This window comes from Pleurodeles waltl, chromosome 10 (genome assembly GCF_031143425.1).
Source record: "Pleurodeles waltl isolate 20211129_DDA chromosome 10, aPleWal1.hap1.20221129, whole genome shotgun sequence".
Lineage (NCBI taxonomy): Eukaryota > Metazoa > Chordata > Amphibia > Caudata > Salamandridae > Pleurodeles > Pleurodeles waltl.
Genome location: NC_090449.1, coordinates 397,617,189 through 397,635,190, shown reverse-complemented (window position 1 = coordinate 397,635,190; position 18,002 = coordinate 397,617,189). Strand labels below are relative to the sequence as shown.

Genomic DNA, 18,002 nt, shown 5'->3' with positions numbered 1-18,002 from the left:
ATTACCTTCTTCGGAGTGCCAGAAAACATCACTTTATTTTGTAAAGTGCTCCTGCTCTCTTATGCAATATTGATGTTGAAGCCAGTAAGTGTACATGATTTGTAAACAATTGCTAAAAGATTACGAGCTAAGATCTGTTGGTAGACTGGTTACAGAAACCCAGTGGCCAGAAGAGAACCTCCCTATTTTTTTTAGAACACAAAGATATCACTTGAATGATTCTTTAGCACACATTGTGTATCTCACATCAGATTGTTCCGAGTCAACTGATTTAGTTGTCCAGTAAGACCATGGGCTAATTGAACACAAAGGAGAACGTCCTCGAGGGAAAACTAAATTATTAGTAATACGTCCAGTGCCTAAAGAGATTGAGCCTAAGAATCAGGATCATACAGAACCTGTGCAGATATGGGGCTTACGTGGTTCTCTGACTACTGAGGAAAAAGATTGAAGAAAAAAGGTTAACCTATGTTTGTATTGTGGTAAGGCAGGGAAGTGTGCTTGCAAGTGTACTGTTAAACCTAAAGGAATTTGAAAGAATTTTGATGTGATGTCTGATTCGATGCAGGAAAACAATCTGACTGGTTAACTCAGGGGTTAACCAGTCAGATAAAGTCTTAGCTCAGACCCCTACCCCATGATTTTTTTAACACTACGCATAAAGTTCTGAAACAATTTCCTAGATTAGTCACTCTAATACTTTCACCTCAATTGCAGAAGGTATGAACTAAATTCTAAGAATATGGGGCTACAGGAAACTTCTTAGACCTAGCTCTGGCTGTTTCTTTACATACATGTGTTAAAAAACCTGAACCTTGGGCGTGGCTTCGGGTGTCAAGATGGCAGTTGCACTCTAAAAGTCGGCGTGGTCGGCGAAGGGCAGAGACAGCAACGATCGCCAGGCCAGGCCGGCCCACGAGGCCCCCCAGGTATGTAGACCCACGGGAGTGGGCCTGACGAGACCGGCCCACAGAGGGGGGAACGATCGGAACGATCGGCAGGCTGAGGAGGCACCCCCAGCAAAGGTGACGGCCGGGACGAGGCCAGAGTGGTGTGCTCACCCCCGTCAGCCTGTGGTAGGAGGTGTGACATCGACTCGGCCCGTCGGGCCCAGCTGATCGGATGGACGCAGCCACCAAGAAGTAAAGGGTGGTCCCCTGGCGGTGCGAAGAGAAACGGCCCTGAGTGTTGAGTTGCCCCCTGGACACGCTGAGGTGAAGGCTGCGGCCGAGGAGGGAGGAGCATCCCAGGTGGCAATGGTGGGCCGAGGAGGAGCCCCCCAGAGCGAGTGACGACTGTCGAATCGAAGAAATATCATAAGCCCCCTGTTCCCGGGACATCAGACTGGGATGCGCCGGCAGAGTGCCAGTAGGGGCAGGAGTCCCCCGACCCCTGGAGAGACGATGGGGCAAGAGGTGAGCAACATAGAAGGCCTGAAGGCCCGGGGGATACCTGCCGGAGACACCGCCTGTGGTGCACCCGGCAGGGTGGGGAGGTGAACCCGAAGTGAGAAGGGTCTGAGGAGGGCCGCGAGACCTCCACAGGCCGAGCAGGGTCAGCGATCCTACCCGGGGACGGCGACACACAGAGGCCCGGGCTGACAGGAAAAGGCAACAGGAGCGGAGAGTGCCCTAACTGCGAAAGACGGAGAGGGCTGGCGGCCCCGCCAGAACACCTGGTAGACAGACCAGAGGGGAGGAACATGGCGTGACTAACCAACCCCTGGCGATACTAATCACGAATGGAGTGAGGGACCGTGGGGTTGAGTGGCTGATCCTGACACATGGCCCAGGCTATCTAAGCAATCGCTGACCTCTACACAAAGGGGGCAAAGACATTAGTGTAGCGCCACAGGGCCCGATCAACCTCACCATGGGAGGGCTAAAAGTGCCAAGCAGCCCCCTGCAACACAACAACGCATCAACCAATACCCCTAGCACCTGGGGGGCTGGAACCCCGCCCCCTGGGGTACCAGCAGTGGATGGACTAGACACTATCCTCCAAGTGATTCAAACCTTGCAGCAAGCAGCTGAGACCAAAATAGGGGAAGTGCGCAAAGATGTTGGTCTGCTCCAACAGGATCTCCGGACGGCAGCAGGTCATATCAAGGAGGCAGAAGACAGAGTATCCACAATTGAAGACAAGATAACAGACTGTAAATCCAAAGTGGCCCAGCTGCAGATGCATCCAAGGGAACTCCATTACAGAGCAAAGGACACAGAAAACCGCTCACGGCGCAATAACTTACGATTCGTAGGATTTCTAGAGAACGCTGAGGAGAATCAAACAAATGAATTTCTGGAGATGTGGCTCCGAGGCTAGCTGCCAGAGTCGCAGCTGACCCCTTGTTTTGCAATTGAACAAGCTCACCGATCGCTGCCGCCCAAGCCTCCACCTAGTGGGCAAAGGAGGCCGATCATTGCTAGATTCCTACATTTCAAGGATCAAGACACCATACTCGGAGATGCAAGAAAGCGACATGAAGTCTGGTGGGATAACCACAAAATTCTGAAATTCCCGGACTATACGAGAGAGGTACAAACCAAGCGCTGCTCGTATGAAGCTGTTAAACAGAAACTGAGAACAATGCAACTGTCATACATGCTGCTGTTCCCTGCGGGCCTTAAGGTCCTTTTTGATGGCAGGTCCTTCTTTTTTGAGACACCGGAATATGCGTGGGAATGGCTCATGGAGGAGCACTGGGTCCCCAAATGAGAGTCTCCCCAATCTTGGTTATCCCAGAGATAAGACTCCCTGGGTCTGAGGCACCAATGAGGGCGTACCGGATCTCGCCGCAGGAGACCACACGTGGACCAGGGGCTCTCCTGGGCAGTTCAAGGGGGATCCGAAGTCGTCTGCCAGCGCCCGTGTGGACTGCGAGGGAGACCTGCCAATGCCAGAGGATGACCGCTTGAGCCAGATCCCCACCCTGGCCTGACGCACAAAGTGGCTACTGTCCTGAATATGCTACATAGCACTGAAAAGGGGATTGTAAGACTCAAGACTGCGGTCAGGAGCAGGACAGGGGCACACTTGTAGAACTCCAACTTCATGGAGGGGTCCACCACTGCGCACCCAACACAGACATTTTGGTTTGGGGTACTCTGTTATAATTTTGGGCAACAGATGCACCAGGGATGGAAGTATGGGGTGGGGGCAGTTGGGAGGATTTGTGGGTGTCTGTTCCCAAGTTTTATTCTTAGTTTGTATTAGTTATGTTAACCTTCTTTTTTGCAGGTGGCTTCCCTAGGGGAGATTTCCCGCCCATTGGCCCCTTCGGTAGGGACGCAGCCGTGCGTAAAGTCCTAAGCACTCTTAAACATGGTTTCTCCGCACATCTCCGGACTCCTTAACAAAGTCCTCCCATGGAATGTTAATGGACTCCTAGACAAGATCAAGAGATCCGCGGTCCTTGAGACTCTTCGTCGTTTCACCCCATCGGTGGTGTTGCTTCAGGAAACCCACCTGCTGGGCGCGCAATGCCCGATGCTGGCACACGGCGGCTATGAAAAGATATATCATGCAGGGTTTTCCAGAGGTTCTAGGGGAGTGGCTATTTTGATACACCGATCGGCACCCATTGTGGTCAGTCCCATTAAGAGATACCCACAGGGTTGCTACATTGCCGTGTCGAGCACAGTTGACGGCCAAGTAGTTCATATCATGAGAATGTACGTTCCCCCCGGGGCACTCTCGCCCTTTTTGGCGACCCTTTGAGAAGTAGTGGCACGGCTCCCCCCAGGTTTGACAATCCTGGGAGGCAATTTCAATGCTGTCTTAGACCCAGAGGCTGATGGCACAGGAGCACCTACCTCAAGCAGGATGACCCAGGCCAGCAACTACACAACTGGATGGAGGGGTTGAGCCTTTGTGATGTATGGCGGATCTGGCACCCCAGGATGCGACAATAGATGCATACGTCAGCAGCATACCACATGCACGTGTGAATAGACTTGCTCTTCGTGCCGGCTTCCAATGTCCTCCAGTTCAACACCGTGGAGATCCTACCCTGGGGAGTCTCGGATCATGCCCCAGGCTTTATGCAGATGAGGGACCCTGGCATGACCCAGCTCCCTATGTTATGGCTCAATGCCTGGCACCTTCAAGACAAGGCCTATGTCCAGGCCATACGGTCAGAAATCACACAATATTTTGAGCACAATACTGGCTCTGTGCAGTCGGTAGGGGTGCTCTGGGCCGCTGGCAAGGCCACCCTTCGGGAGCTTCTCCGAGAACAAGAGAGGGCGAGGAACCAGAGGGCGGCAGACCTTGAGGTATGGGCGCTGCACTTGGAAACGTAACTCTTGTCAGCTAACCCTGCGATCGCCACTAGGCGCTTGCGACTGATACGAGAAGAATTCTGTCATCTTAACATATGTGGCGCGCCTCGGTGGCACGTGTATATGGGTGGGGCTATAAGAATGGTAAGCTGCTGCATTGGCTGGCATCTCGGCCTCTGCCAGGTAGAATTGTGCCCGAGATAATTAAAAACTCCGGAGACCACTGCCGGACGCCCCTCTATATAGGGATTTGCCGAGTATTACACCGAACTTTACGCAGAAAGACCACAGTCCCAGACTGAATGGGAATACCCCTTGTTGAGGGACATATCCCTTCCCACCCTCACGACTGCGGGGAGATAGGAACTAGATGAGCCTATAACGCTGGAGGGCATTGGTGAGGTGGTATCGGCCCTGGCCCCGGCAAAACCCCGGGACCGGACAGCCTCCCGGCAGAACTTTACAGCAAGTGTGGATATCTCCATTGCCCCCCACTTGTTGAGCCTATATGCTGAGGCCGAGCGAACCAGGAGCTTCCCTACGGATCTGGATTAGGCCACAATCCTGGTAATCTCTAAATCCCGCCCACCCTCGACCTACTGCCCTATCTCACTCCTCAACACCGAAATCAAAATTCTATCTACAATATTGGCTAGTAGGCTTAAAAGAGTAATGTCCTCCCTGGTTCATTCGGACCAATGTGGTTTCGGCTCCATGTAGCATTGGCACAACGCCACTCTTTAACCCCTCCTCTGGCGCTACTTCTCCTAGACTTTGAGAAAGCGTTTGACACGGTGGACTGGTCGTACCTTGAGCAAGTGCTCACAAAGGCAGGGATGGGATCCAGGTTTAGAGGATTGGTGCAGCTTCTCTACTCTGGCCCAACAGCTCGGGAACAGGTCAATGGGGTGGTCTCAACCCCCTTTCCTATCTGCAGGGGAAGCCGCCAGGGATGTCCACTTTCCCTGCTTCTCTTCGTCCTTGCGATCAAGCCCTGAGCGAAGGTCATAAGGGAGGACCCATTACTTGAGAAGTGGGCCTGGTCCCAGGGTCGAGAAGATCGCATTGCTTTGTACGCGGCCGATATCCTTCTCAACCTATCCGCCCCAGCCAACAGCGGACCCTGGTGCCTGCAGCTGTTGGAGCTCTTAACCGAGGCCTCGGGCCTGACCGTTAATCCAGGCAAGTCGGTGCTGGTTCCGCTGCACTCCCCCAGAGAATGCTACGACTGGCAAGACACTATCCCTATTAGGCGTAATAGCTTCCAATACCTGGGAATTAATGTAGCCCTCCTGCCCGAATTGGCATGGGCGCTCAACATCACACCACTCACACAAAAGACCAGAGAGGATCTTAAAAAATGGAATACCCTGCCCCTTAATGTCCTGGGCAGAATCCCTGAACTGACGAAAGTGGTATTTGTGGGCTGGAGGGCGGCGCAGAAGGAGACGGGGTGGTGGAGGTCTCTGGGCTGGAGAGGTTCCGCGGGTGGGACAACTTAGGCATTTCTCTGTTGGGAGACATCTGGAGGGGATCCCAGATGATGTCCTTCCAGGAATTGCAGGCACAGTACTCGCTCTCTAAGACTCAATTTCATAAATACTTGCGGCTGCAGCACACCTTGGGGACCCATGTCCGGGCCGGTACGGTCCTCCCTGAGTTTGGCCCGGAAGAGGCAAAAGTCATGACGGATGACTTGGGCAGGGGTGGAGTGTCACATATTTACCGCTCTCTGGTCACCAACACAGCAGTGCCACTGGCAAGCCTCAGGGAGCTCTGGGAGGGCTGGCTTGCTCCACTGGAAGAGGACTGGCGCGATGCCTTGATGGCTCCCAGGAAGTTGAAAATGACAACCCGCCTCAGACTGGTGCAGACATACTACATACACAACGCATACCTTACCCCTCACAGAATGCACCAAGCGGGACTCGGATCGCATGCTGACTGCCCACGGTGCTCACTGTAAGAACGTAGCCTCTTTCTAGCATGGTTACCCCCACTTTTGGCCTCTTTGTCAGTGTGTCAGTGTGTTTTTACTGTGTCACTGGGACCCTTCTACCCTTCTAGCCAGGACCCCAATGCTCATAGTGAAAACCCTATTTGTCAGTGTGTTTTGCCTGTCTCACTGGGATCCTGCTAGCCAGGACCCCCGTGCTCATAGTTTGTGGCTAATGTGTGTGTTGTCAGTTGTGCTTAACTATGTCATTGTAGTTCTGCTAAACAGAACTTCAGTGCTTATGCTCTCTCTGCTTCAAATTAGTCACTATAGTTTAGTGACTTCATATCCCAATTCCAATTTGCACACTGCCCTTCCCCCTTATAAGTCCCTAGTATATGGTACCTAGGTACCCAGGGCATTGGGATTCCAGAAGATCCTTATAGGCTGCAGCATTTCTTTTGCCACCTATAAGGAGCTTAGACAAACCCTTTCACAGGACTGCCTCCGCAGCCTGCGTGAAATAGTGCACACACTATTTCACAGCCATTTTCACTGCACTTAAGTAACTTATAAGTCACCTATTTGTCTAACCTTCATTTACTGAAGGCTAGGTGCAAAGTTACTAAGTGTGAGGGCACCCTTGCACTCGCAAAGGTACCCCCACGAACCCTGGGCCAAATCCCCGGACTTCATGAGTGCGGGGACACCATTACACTCATGCACTACATATAGGTCAATACCTATATGTAGCTTCACAATGGTAACTCCGAATATGGCCATGTAAGGTGTCTAAGATTATGGAATTGCCCCCGCATTCCAAATCTGGTATTGGGGGGCAATTCCATCCATCCTGGGGGCTCCACCATGGACCCCCAGTACTGCCAAACCAGCTCTCTGAGGCTTGCACTGCAGCTACAGCTGTTGCCACCTCACACACATGATTCTGCCCTCCTTGGGTCTGAGCAGCTCAGTCCCAGGAAGGCAGAACAAAGCATTTCCTTTGGGAGGAGGGTATTACACACTCTCCCTATGGAAATAGGTGTTACAGGCTTGGGAAGGGTAGCCTCCCAGAGCCTCTGGAAATACGTTGAAGGGCACAGATAAGCCAGTCTACACTGGTTCAGGGACCCTAGTCCCTGCTCTGGCCCAACATTGGACAAAGGAAAGGGGAGTGACCACTCCCCTGTCTATCACCACCCCAGGGGTGGTGCCCAGTGCTCCTCCAGTGTGTCCCTGGCATTAGCCATCTTTTTTCCAAGGTATGGGGACACTCAGGAGATCTGAGTGGCCAGTGGCAGCAGGTGACATCAGAGACCCCTCCTGATAGATGCATACCTGGTTAGGTAGCCAATCCCCCTTTCAGGGCTATTTAGGGTCTCTCCTGTGGGTTACTCTTCAGATTCAGCTTGCAAGTTTCCACCAGGAATCCTCTGCAACTCCTGCTTCATCCTCTGACTGTCGGATCAACCGCAGACTGCTCCAGGTCCCGCTGTAACTGCAACAAAGTATCCAGAAGGGCTACTGTGACCCTGCAATTTCAGCTCCAGCCAATCTCTGCAACAGTTTCCAAGGTGTGCACACACTTGGGACTCCCTGTCTTCACCCTGCACAAGAAGGACAGAAGAAATCTTCCGTGGAGTGACTGAGTCACTTCCCTTATCGAGCAGGCACCTTCTAAGATGACGACCGGTTCTCTGGGACTCCTCTCCTGGCGACGAGCGTGCTCCCTGGAACACAGGTGGTGGACCCCTTTTACACACACTGTCCTAAGGTCCAGCTGTCCAAATTTGGAGGAGTTAAGAGTTTGCCTTCCTTGTTTGCGACAGTACCCGTGTGCACTGCGTCATCTTCACCTCCTGAGGCCTCTGTGCACTATTTGCAAGAATCCTTCGTTCACAGCCTGGCCCAGGTCCCCAGCACTCTATCCTGCGATGCTCAACTCGCTGAGTTTTTCTCCGGTGGCGTGGGACATTTCCTTTGTAGTGCTGCAGCAACCGCAATTTGCACCTTCTTTATCCCAGTGTCCTGGGACCTCCATGGGTGCTGCCTGGTCATCTGTGGGTTCCCTCCAGTGTTGGGAGCCCCCTCTGCCTCCTCAGTCCAATTTGAGGCCTCCAGGTCCCTTCTGGGTCCAGGCAGCGCAATTTTGACGCAATCCGCGGCATTGCTTGAACCAAGGCTTGTTGGACGAATCCAGCGCTGCAACTCACCTGCATCCAAGATCTCCATGTGGGACATCCTTTGCAACACGCAGGGACCCGCAGCCATCTTCTTTGGTGCTCTTCTGCAGACTTCTTCCAACCAGAGAATCCTCTTTTGCACCATCTTCTAGGTTGGCAGGGGCTCCTGTCCTTCCTGGAATCTTCACGACTTCTGGACTTGGTCTCCTCTCTTTACAGGTCTTCAGGTTAGGAATCCACCATTTGTTGCTTGCAGTCTTGCTTGGTCCTTGCAATAACTCTAATCACGACTTGTAGTGTGTCCTGAGGAAACTTGCAGTACTTTACTCCCACTTTCCTGGGCTCTGGGGTGGGGTAATTTTGTCACCTTTGTGGTTTTCTTACACTCCCAGAGGGGCTCTACACACTACACTTGCCTTGAGGAGAATTTGTGATTCACATTTCACTTTCTTAGTATATGTTTTGTGTTGCCCTTAGGCCTATTTCTTCCTATTGAATTCTATGATATTTTCTATTGTTTGCACTATCCTATGACTTTTTACTTACTTCATTTTGGTTTTTGGGGATATATTGTGTATAACACTTACCTCCAGGAGTATTGCCTCTAAGATATTTGTGGCCTTCTGTCACTAAAATAAAATACCTTTATTTTTGGTAACACTGAGTAGTGTTTTTTATTGTGCTTAAGTACTGTGCAACTACAGTGGTATTGCAGGAGCTTTGCATGTCTGCTAGTTCAGCCTAAGCTGCTCTGCTACAGCTACCTCTATCAGCCTAAGCTGCTAGAACACGAATACATTTCACTAATAAGGGATAGCTGGACCTGGTGTAAGGTGTAAGTACCTAAGGTACCCACTACAAGCCAGGTCAGCTTCCTACACTCATGCCCCAACACAGACCTCTATCATATGGTCTGGGCCTGTCCGCGCATAGCGGCATACTGGCAGGCGGTGATCAGAGAGCTCTCTGGGGTACTGGCAATAGAGGAAGAGATGACCCCACCGCTGATCCTTTTGGGAGTCCTTGAGGGAGTAGGTTAACAGCAGGGCAGACCAAATTTTTCTGGGGATAGCATGCCTGGTGGCCAAGCAAGATAGAGGCAGGGGGTCGATTGGTGTGCCCAACAGGAGAAACTAGTATATGAAGTGAAAAGTTGCAAGGGTAGATATCACAAAGTATGGGGGAAATGGACACGAACAATGTAATATAGCTTATAGAACCATTTGTCTTATGATTATACCAAGCGAGTGTAGCTGTAGATGACCCAAAGTACTAGCGAAATGCCCGCTAGAGGACCATGGAGTTGAATGTAACTGTCACTGTATAACGTGGGGAATCTGGGGTGCAGACATGACCTGCTATTATCATGTTGTTGTGATAATAAAAATGAATAAAATGGTTTATCAAAACAAAAACAAAAACAAAAACAAAAAACAAAGAAAACTGAACCTGTTAGAGCTGTGGATGGCTCTGAGCTCTCTTGAAAGATGATCACATATGAAACCATTCCCATAACTCTATATGTGAGAATGGGCATACAGAGTCCTTTACGTTTTATCTCACTGATACATCCACCTTTGGTGCGATATTAGCAGTTCCCTGGCTTCAGCTACATGATACTCTCATTGATTTGTCCCATTATCTTGTCACTCTGGGATCCTACTACTGCCAAACCCATTACTACAAAGAGCCACAGAAAGTTTTATCTCCCTTGGCGTGCAGCACTAAACCAAGAATGTATGACATAACTTTCTGTAGAATATCAGGATTTTCAAGATATTTGACAAGCAAAAGGCCACCCAATTACCTCCCCACAGGGACTATGATTAGTGCATAGACTTCATTTAGGGCACAGCACTTCCTTGTGGTCATGTCTAGGCTCTCTCTGAACCCGAGACAAAACATCTAAAGGAATACCAAGATGAGTTGTTAACCCTGAGATTTATTCGTCATTCCACCTCCCCTGCATCTTTGTTATTTTTCGCACCAAAGAAGAGTAGAGAGTTACGGGTGCGCATAGACTACTGGGCTTTAAATAAGGTTACTGTTAAGAACAGATACCTATGGCCTCCTATTCCAATCTTGTTTGTTTGGGCTCGAAAGTCCACTGTGTACACTAAGTTAGGTCTGAGTGGCACTTACCATCTCATTTGCGTAAAATAAGGCGATGAGTGGAAAACAGCCTTCCAAACCAAATTTGGGTTATTTGAGAATACAGTCATGCCATTTGGGTTATGTAATGCCCCTGCAGCACTCCAGTAATTTATAAACAAGGCTTTGCAAGATCTACTGGATGTTTGTGTGGTAGTGTACATTGATAACATCTTCAGTTAGTCACAAAATATGACGGAAGACATAGTTAGGAAGGTTCTGCAAAGACTCTGAGAACATACCCTTTTTGTTAATGTGGAAAAATGTACATTCCATATTTAATTTGTTGAAATCCTGGGATACATTATATCTCCGGAAGGTACCATGGATCAGAATAACCACTAGTTATTCAGGTACAAAGTTTCATGGGTTTTACAAACTTCTAAAGACAATTTGTTACTAATTTTATGACATTTTAAGTCCTGTTACGAGACTTTAAAGATTAAAAGGTGCCTTTTGTCTGGTTCCAGGGGGCAGTGACACATTCAATTTACTTAATGAGAAGTTTACCACATCTCCAGTACTCAGACATCTGGACCCCACTTTGCCATACTTTGTAGATACAGACACCTAGTAGTAGTAAAAGTTATGCTGCCACAACGCAACAGCACATCTGGACACATGCCTCTAGTTGCATTCTTTTCCAAAAAGTTGTTGCCTGCTGAAAATAACTATACAGTGGCCGAACAAGAATTACTGGCAATTAAATTATGTTTCCAAAATGGAGGAAATATCTGCTAGGGGCTCAACATAACATTACTATATATACTGATCGTAAGAATCTCCAGTTCCTCTAGTCATCAAACGCACTGACCCTGAGACAAGTGGGGTGGTTGTTCTTCAGCGAATACATTTCATCACCACCTACCATACAGGCACACAATAAACTAAGGCTATAGGTTATCCAGGTGGGGTTACTCAAAGCAAAATTCTCAGGAACAGACACCATAGAGCATCATAGCTCCTGAACACATAGTAGATCTTTGGGAATAGGAGTCATTCCTGAACAGGGTTAGGCTGAGTATGAGCCAGAAGAACATAACCTCCTTGGTAATTGGTAAAGATAATCATGTCCATAACAATCTTCCTTACCATGGAACCACTTTATATATTCCTACTAAGGAATTAAGACAGAAAGCAATGACTTGGTATCATGAAACCCCTATAGCTAGACATCCTGAAATTCACAAGACTAGCTAACTGTCAGCAATTAGGTGGCCCACTCTGTCCAAGGATGTGCCTGATTATGTCAAGACTTGCCCCATTTGTTCAGAGAACAAGGTGTCTCTGTTGCTGCGGGTTTCTTGTGAACCTTGCCAGTACCCCTACATCTCTGGCATACTATTAGTACAGTTTTTATCACAGATTTGATTAACTCCAATGCCTATAACACTATTTGGGTAGTTGTTGATCTTTTTTCTAAGAAGGTGTACTTTGTTGCCCTAAAACAGATACCCAATGCCAAGACTCTCTCCACCTTATTTGTTGAGCATATCAAGAGGTTACGTGGCCTTCTGTCATTATTTCCAAAAGAGGCCTGCAGTACATTTCTAGGTTTTGGGGCACTCTTTGCACATCAATGCTAAACTCTTGTCTGCCTACTATCCACAAACTGCTGAGCAGACAACTAGTAAATCAGGTACTGGAGGGAGACACTAACATCAACTCCTAAAGGATGGGAATACTTGTTACTTTGTGTATAAATTGCGTACATCAATTAACAGCATTCTGTCACTGGGGTATCCCCCTTCTATTGTGTAACAGGCACTCATCCACAAATGTTACCTGAAAGTGTTGTTACATCATCTGAAAGTGTACCAGCAGTACAAAACTTTGTAAAACACCTCTCCAACCCTTAACAAGAGGTGTTAACACACTTATAATAAGACAAGGTAAACATGGAAAAGAATACTAACAAACATCGCCAGCAACCACTAGCTTATCAAAGGAGAGATCAGGTTTCTCTCACCACAAAAAAATGTATGACTACAGGGTCCCCGCAATTTGCAACCGAGATTTATAGGTCCCTTCCAAATTGGAAAAAGTAATTAACCACATTGCTGTTAAACTCCTACTGTAAGATTACTTACCCATTCACACTGTGTTTCACGTTTCCTTCCTAAAACCATATCACACCCACATCTGTCCCTCTCCTCCACCCATTAACCTGGATGGTCACCCAGAGTTTGAAGTTCAGAGGATTCTTGATTCAAAACGTGCCCTCTATGCTGTGGGTTTTACACACCGAGCTCACGTAGCCATTCCCTTGTGGCACCTTTCTGTCTCGTGCAATCCATGGCCCCTCTAACAAAGTTCTTGAACCACTGACCCTCCTGTATTGTTGATAGTTTATTCTGTCTTACACCTGCAAATGAACCACTTGTTTCTTGGGCAATTAGCTGTAGCTGCCTGTATAACATATTTGTTAGACCCGTCTGCCTTGGGGTGGTCTTCCTTTTTCTGTGGATCTCGTTTTTGCTTCTGTTAGGACTCTGTGCACTTTATCAGTGCTAAGTGCACGTGCTCACTCCTTAAAATGTGGTAACATTGGATTATCCCCAACTGGCATATTTAATTTACTTGTAAGTCCCTAGTAATGAGGCACCACGTGACCAGGGTCTGTAATTTAAATGCTACTAGTTAGTCTACCACACTGGATATGCCACCTCTTTAAGTAGTCCTTTTAAATATGTCTCAGGTCTGCAACTGCAGCCTGTGTGTGTAGTTTTAAACTGCCATTTCGACCTGGTAAAATAAACCTTTTGCCAGGCCCATACCTTACTTTTCAGTAAACATAAGTCACCACTATGGTAGGCCTTGGGCAGCCCAGAAGGCAGAGTGCAATGTATTTAAAAAGTAGGACATGTTATTTTACGTTTTACATGTGCTGGTAGTGAAAAACACATTTGTTTTTCATTATTGTAAGACCCACATCTCCCACAGGATAACATTGGAGTTAACTTAGTACATTTAATTAGCTGTAACTTCAAAATGGGAACAGGTAACCAGTTTATGTTTGGTGTCTTTGGAATTGTAATGGAAAATCTTCTTTTATGGCGAGGTCAGATTTTAAATTACAATTTTGAAAATGCCACTTTCAGAAAGTGGACATTTTCCTGCCTTAGCTATTTAGTGTGTGCAGTCTGTCTCAAGCTGACATAACTGGGTGTAGCTGACAGGCTTTGTGTATTCCTTTTATATATCCACACACAACAAAGGTGTGCCTTGATGGGCCATCACTGGTAGGATGAGAGGGTGGAGCTGGGCACAGACCTGCTTACACTTGAATGGGCTCCGTTCAGACTCCACACAAAAAGCTACATACTCCATGTAGTTTGTTTGGAGACAGGGCAGGGAAGGCAGGAGGGCCTGTGGACTTTAAAGGGAAAACAGGTAAACTCAGTCGCCTCCTCCTGCTGGCACACACTCTGAAAACTTCGGAAGATTGTCAGATGGATCCCAGAATGCTGTCACAGGACAGTCACCAACACCTTAGTCACAAGCAAGCTCGACTATGGCAACGCCCTCTACGCCGGCACCTTGACTAGAAACATCCAAAAACTACAACTCATCCAGAACGCCGCTGCCACCAGACTCACCCTGGGCCTCCCATGCCGAGAACACATTTCCCAACACCTGAGGACCCTCCACTGGCTCCCGGTCGAGAAAGTAATCACCTTCAAGCTACTCCCCCACACGTACAAGGCCATACACAACACAGGACCAACCTACCTGAACCACTGTGTCTCCTTCCACACCCCCGCCAAATCCCTCTGCCCAGATGGCCCTGGCCACCATCCCTGGCATCCGCAAAACCACCGCCAGAAGACGATCCTTCACCTACATCGCAGCAAAGAGCTAAAACAACCTCCCTCTGCACCTCAGACAAAGCCCGTCGCTCACCATCTTCATTAAGAACCTCAGGACGTGGCTCTTCGGATGAGGCCCCTCCCCCCCAGCGCTTTGACACCCTCACGGGTGAGTAGCCGCGCTTTACAAAAACTGATTGATTGAGTGAAACCTCTAGAAGCATATCCCACTTCAAAGGAAAGCCCAGGTATGAATATTGGACCACAGACACCAACTCTTCAGTATACTTCTGGACCTGTGGCTACTTTGCCTGGAAGGACTGCTGTGCAGTTGAAAGGACTGCCACTCTGCTGGACTCCTGCTGTGAAGGACTGCTGCGTGCTTTCCTGGGTGACAAGGACTGGACCTGCATCTGTTCAACTCAGGACTCCAAAGTGACTCCAACGGCCAGCTGGCCGGCCTCCTGACTAGAGCTTGAGGGACATAAGGCGCCAATAACCTTGAACTCAGCACCGGGACTCTGCCATCTGTGAGTCCTACCCTGCCATTTGTGCCACTCCAGTCCTGGGTCCTTGAAAGTGGACTTGAAGGTGCTCTACCACCTCATCCATTTTTCCAGCAGAACCAGCGCTTCTCGCCTGCTGTGCGGCACAGTCCTGACCAGAACTGATGCATTGCCTCTACTGCGAGGTTTCTCTCAGTGCAAAAACTCTGCATCAACCTTACAGCCCGCATTGGAGCTACCAATGTGCAAAGCTTCTCCATCGCGGTTACTCCCACTACAAATCTCTTATTGACAGCAGCCTCAACGACAATGCAGGTTCTCGCATTGTAGCCTCACAGTTCTTTTGAACAAACACATCATCTCAACTGTGCGACGCATCCCTAACACCTGACTTTGTATTGCAAGCCCTCATCGACGGGAAACTAGATAATGATGCAGGACCTTTCATCACAGCTCCTCGGAACTGATGTATCACCTTTACTGCGTGACGCATCGCCGACGCAAAACCTCGCAAACCTCCACAACCAGGATTTAAGGTCCTCTCATTCTGTGGGCTTAACTGAGTCCCTGTAGCTAGCCCACGCTCTACCGCGGGCAGCCTGGACTTGGGATTTTGTCTGGCATGACCAGATATCCACAGTTGACTCTTGCTGAATTTTAGCGCTATTTTCATTGGTTCTACTGACTGGATTTTTGACACTTTGGTCTTGTGTTACTTATTACAGATTAACCTATTTTTCTAAATATGGTGTGACATAGTTTTGTGCTGTGTTTTCACTGTGGTACTGTTTCTAGTGTTGCACAAATACTTTACACGTTGCCTCCAAGTTAAGCCGGACTGCTCTGTGCCAAGCTACCAGGTGATTGAGCACAGGTTAATGGAGAATACCAGTAAGTAATCTGTCCATAGTGAGAGGGCAATTGCTTTGCTCTCCCAAAGATTTCCACCAAAGCAGTGCTTTAAATGAAAACATGGAGTGCAGGTACTCTAGTTAGAGGACCTGTTTGCTCCTCAGAAGTGCCGGTACTCTTCCATTAAATGTACTGCAGCTGTGTTGAGATGTGCAGGTACTCTCCCCTTCAAATTAAAGAAGTGCAGGTACTCGGTACCGGATAGTGCCTGGCCATTTAAAGAACTGCACTAAAGCCAGTGAAATGTCACACACAGATACACTGCAAAGTGGGAATACATAGATTTCGTTTCCCAAGTACCTCATGCAGTTGTTTTTTCGTATTTGCAGTTTAATTGTGCAGTATAACTGTTGTCGGTATTACACTGAGGCTATAAGTCCCAGCATGCAAAGAAAAAAACACATGGCAGGGACAAGCATCTCGCCCTCAGACCTGGGAAATGAGAGAGCGCTGGTAATTGTCATTCCTAAAACTAAGGAACCGCGCTTAAAGCATTTTTATTATCGTTCGGAGCTGAATCTATTGAAGGAATCGCGTTTTGCCACGCATACCTAATCAGGCGTGAAGTTACCAAACATGGGTACTAGACTTACCTCCAACCTCCCAAAAGAAGATCCTGTACATCCAACTATTTCTGAATTTTAACATGCGAAAGAATAAAGAAGCAACCAGAAGGCATGTTTTAAACTGAATGACAAGCTCTGGCCGGCATTAAACAGGTCTTTGCGGCTGTAGTTTCAGTGTAAGCCCTGCGATTGGTTAGTTAGTACAAAGACCCGCCCTAAGATCCTGCCCGAGGTACTTCCCCGGCTGCTGCACCTTCTAATATCATATCGCTGCACCGGAAAACGCCCTCGCTGCTCCGGAAAGTGTGCCCCAGCCGCATGATAGCCGGCACCTCAGACTGTGGTGTAGTTTCAAGCGTTATCGTTGCCACCTGACCGGTGTTGACCACCGACAGGGATTTAAGTGGGATGAAAAAACTGCGGGGAGAGAGTCTTTTAAAGGGGCGTGGCCTTTAGCATTAAGGCCGTGGCTTAAAACACCTAAACAAAGATTCTGTGCTTAGCATAGTGTGTCAAAATAGTATTTTGCTGCTTCTTTCTGTCATTGCATCCAGATATACAATACAACTGACAATATACCTAAACAAAATCCTGGACTATTGGCTTTGTCAATGGTTGTTAGTTGCAAAAGATAAACAGGTACAACAATAGCTTTGCTGTATATAAAATTAAAAATGTTTTTGTTCTGAAATAATGAGCCTGTAGTAACTATAAACAGGCTCTTTGAAGCTACATAAAAGGCATTGAAGGGTAGTACTGGTGCCGAGTTAAGATGTTTTTTCATCCTGAGGGTGAGGGCAATAATGGAGAGCCCGATAGGGACCAGTCTCAGCACTTATTTTTTAGAACTGCTGGTGCTGAGCACCGGCAGGACCCGGCCCACTTAAAGCCTTGAGCACCAGTATGTTGATGTACTGGCCAGTACAAAAATAAGCAAAATCACCTAAAGCTGGTATTTTTGGGCTTTATCTATACATACTTCAAACAGCAGATGTAAATAGAAAGCGTTTTACATAACTGCCAAGTTTTCGGACTGCTTATGTGTGACATTTCTATGATTTCAGTGTACTTATGAGTGACATTCAATGACTAAATGAGCGTGAAACTTAGATTGACACTTTTGTGCAAGTAAAACTAACAATGAAGTGCATGGAAAATTACACTCTTTTGAGCAACAAGAAGCTCTAAAAAGGTCTTGAAGCTGAGTCTTTCAGGTTATATTTCAGATTATTTTATGAAGTTACCTGAAGATGACAGACCAACAAAAGAGTTACAGAATATGGTGTGCTTTAAGCCAATGGCACTATGCATACATGCGAAACAGACCCGATTCAGACGTGAGACTCCAAATTTTGCAACCCAAAAATGGCTTTATTTTAGCTGTCTCCTGCCTGAAATAGTATCTTCTTCAAAATAAGTAATTTGGGAAATTATATTTTCCCAATTTTTGTTTTAAAATTTCCCACTTTCCTGTCCTAAAATGTTGTCATGTATGACTTTGGCCTGGCTTTACCCTTCCCTGCCTGGCTGCTGCACACTCACTGAAGATGAGCTCTGTCGTCGCTCTAGGGCTCTGTGGTGGCAGCTACTCGTCATCTTTATCCATCAGAGTAATCCAGTCACTAGCAGCTAGGGTTGCTACCAGCAGTGGCGGCTGAT

At 48.0% G+C, this 18,002-nt stretch overlaps 1 protein-coding gene across 5 annotated transcripts in view; it reads right to left on the bottom strand.

Moving 5' to 3' along the window:
• The window catches only part of TELO2 (telomere maintenance 2), an 863,005-nt gene extending 846,471 nt beyond the window's left edge, over positions 1-16,534 (bottom strand). For 2 of the 5 annotated variants that reach the window (XM_069210625.1, XM_069210622.1), the window contains exon 1: positions 16,371-16,506. The gene's annotated coding sequence lies outside the window, so the exon portion shown is untranslated. Of the gene's footprint in view, positions 1-16,370 lie in introns of all 5 variants that reach the window. The other 3 variants (XM_069210626.1, XM_069210623.1, XM_069210621.1) reach the window with 3 other exon arrangements.
• Positions 16,535-18,002: the final 1,468 nt, after the last annotated feature.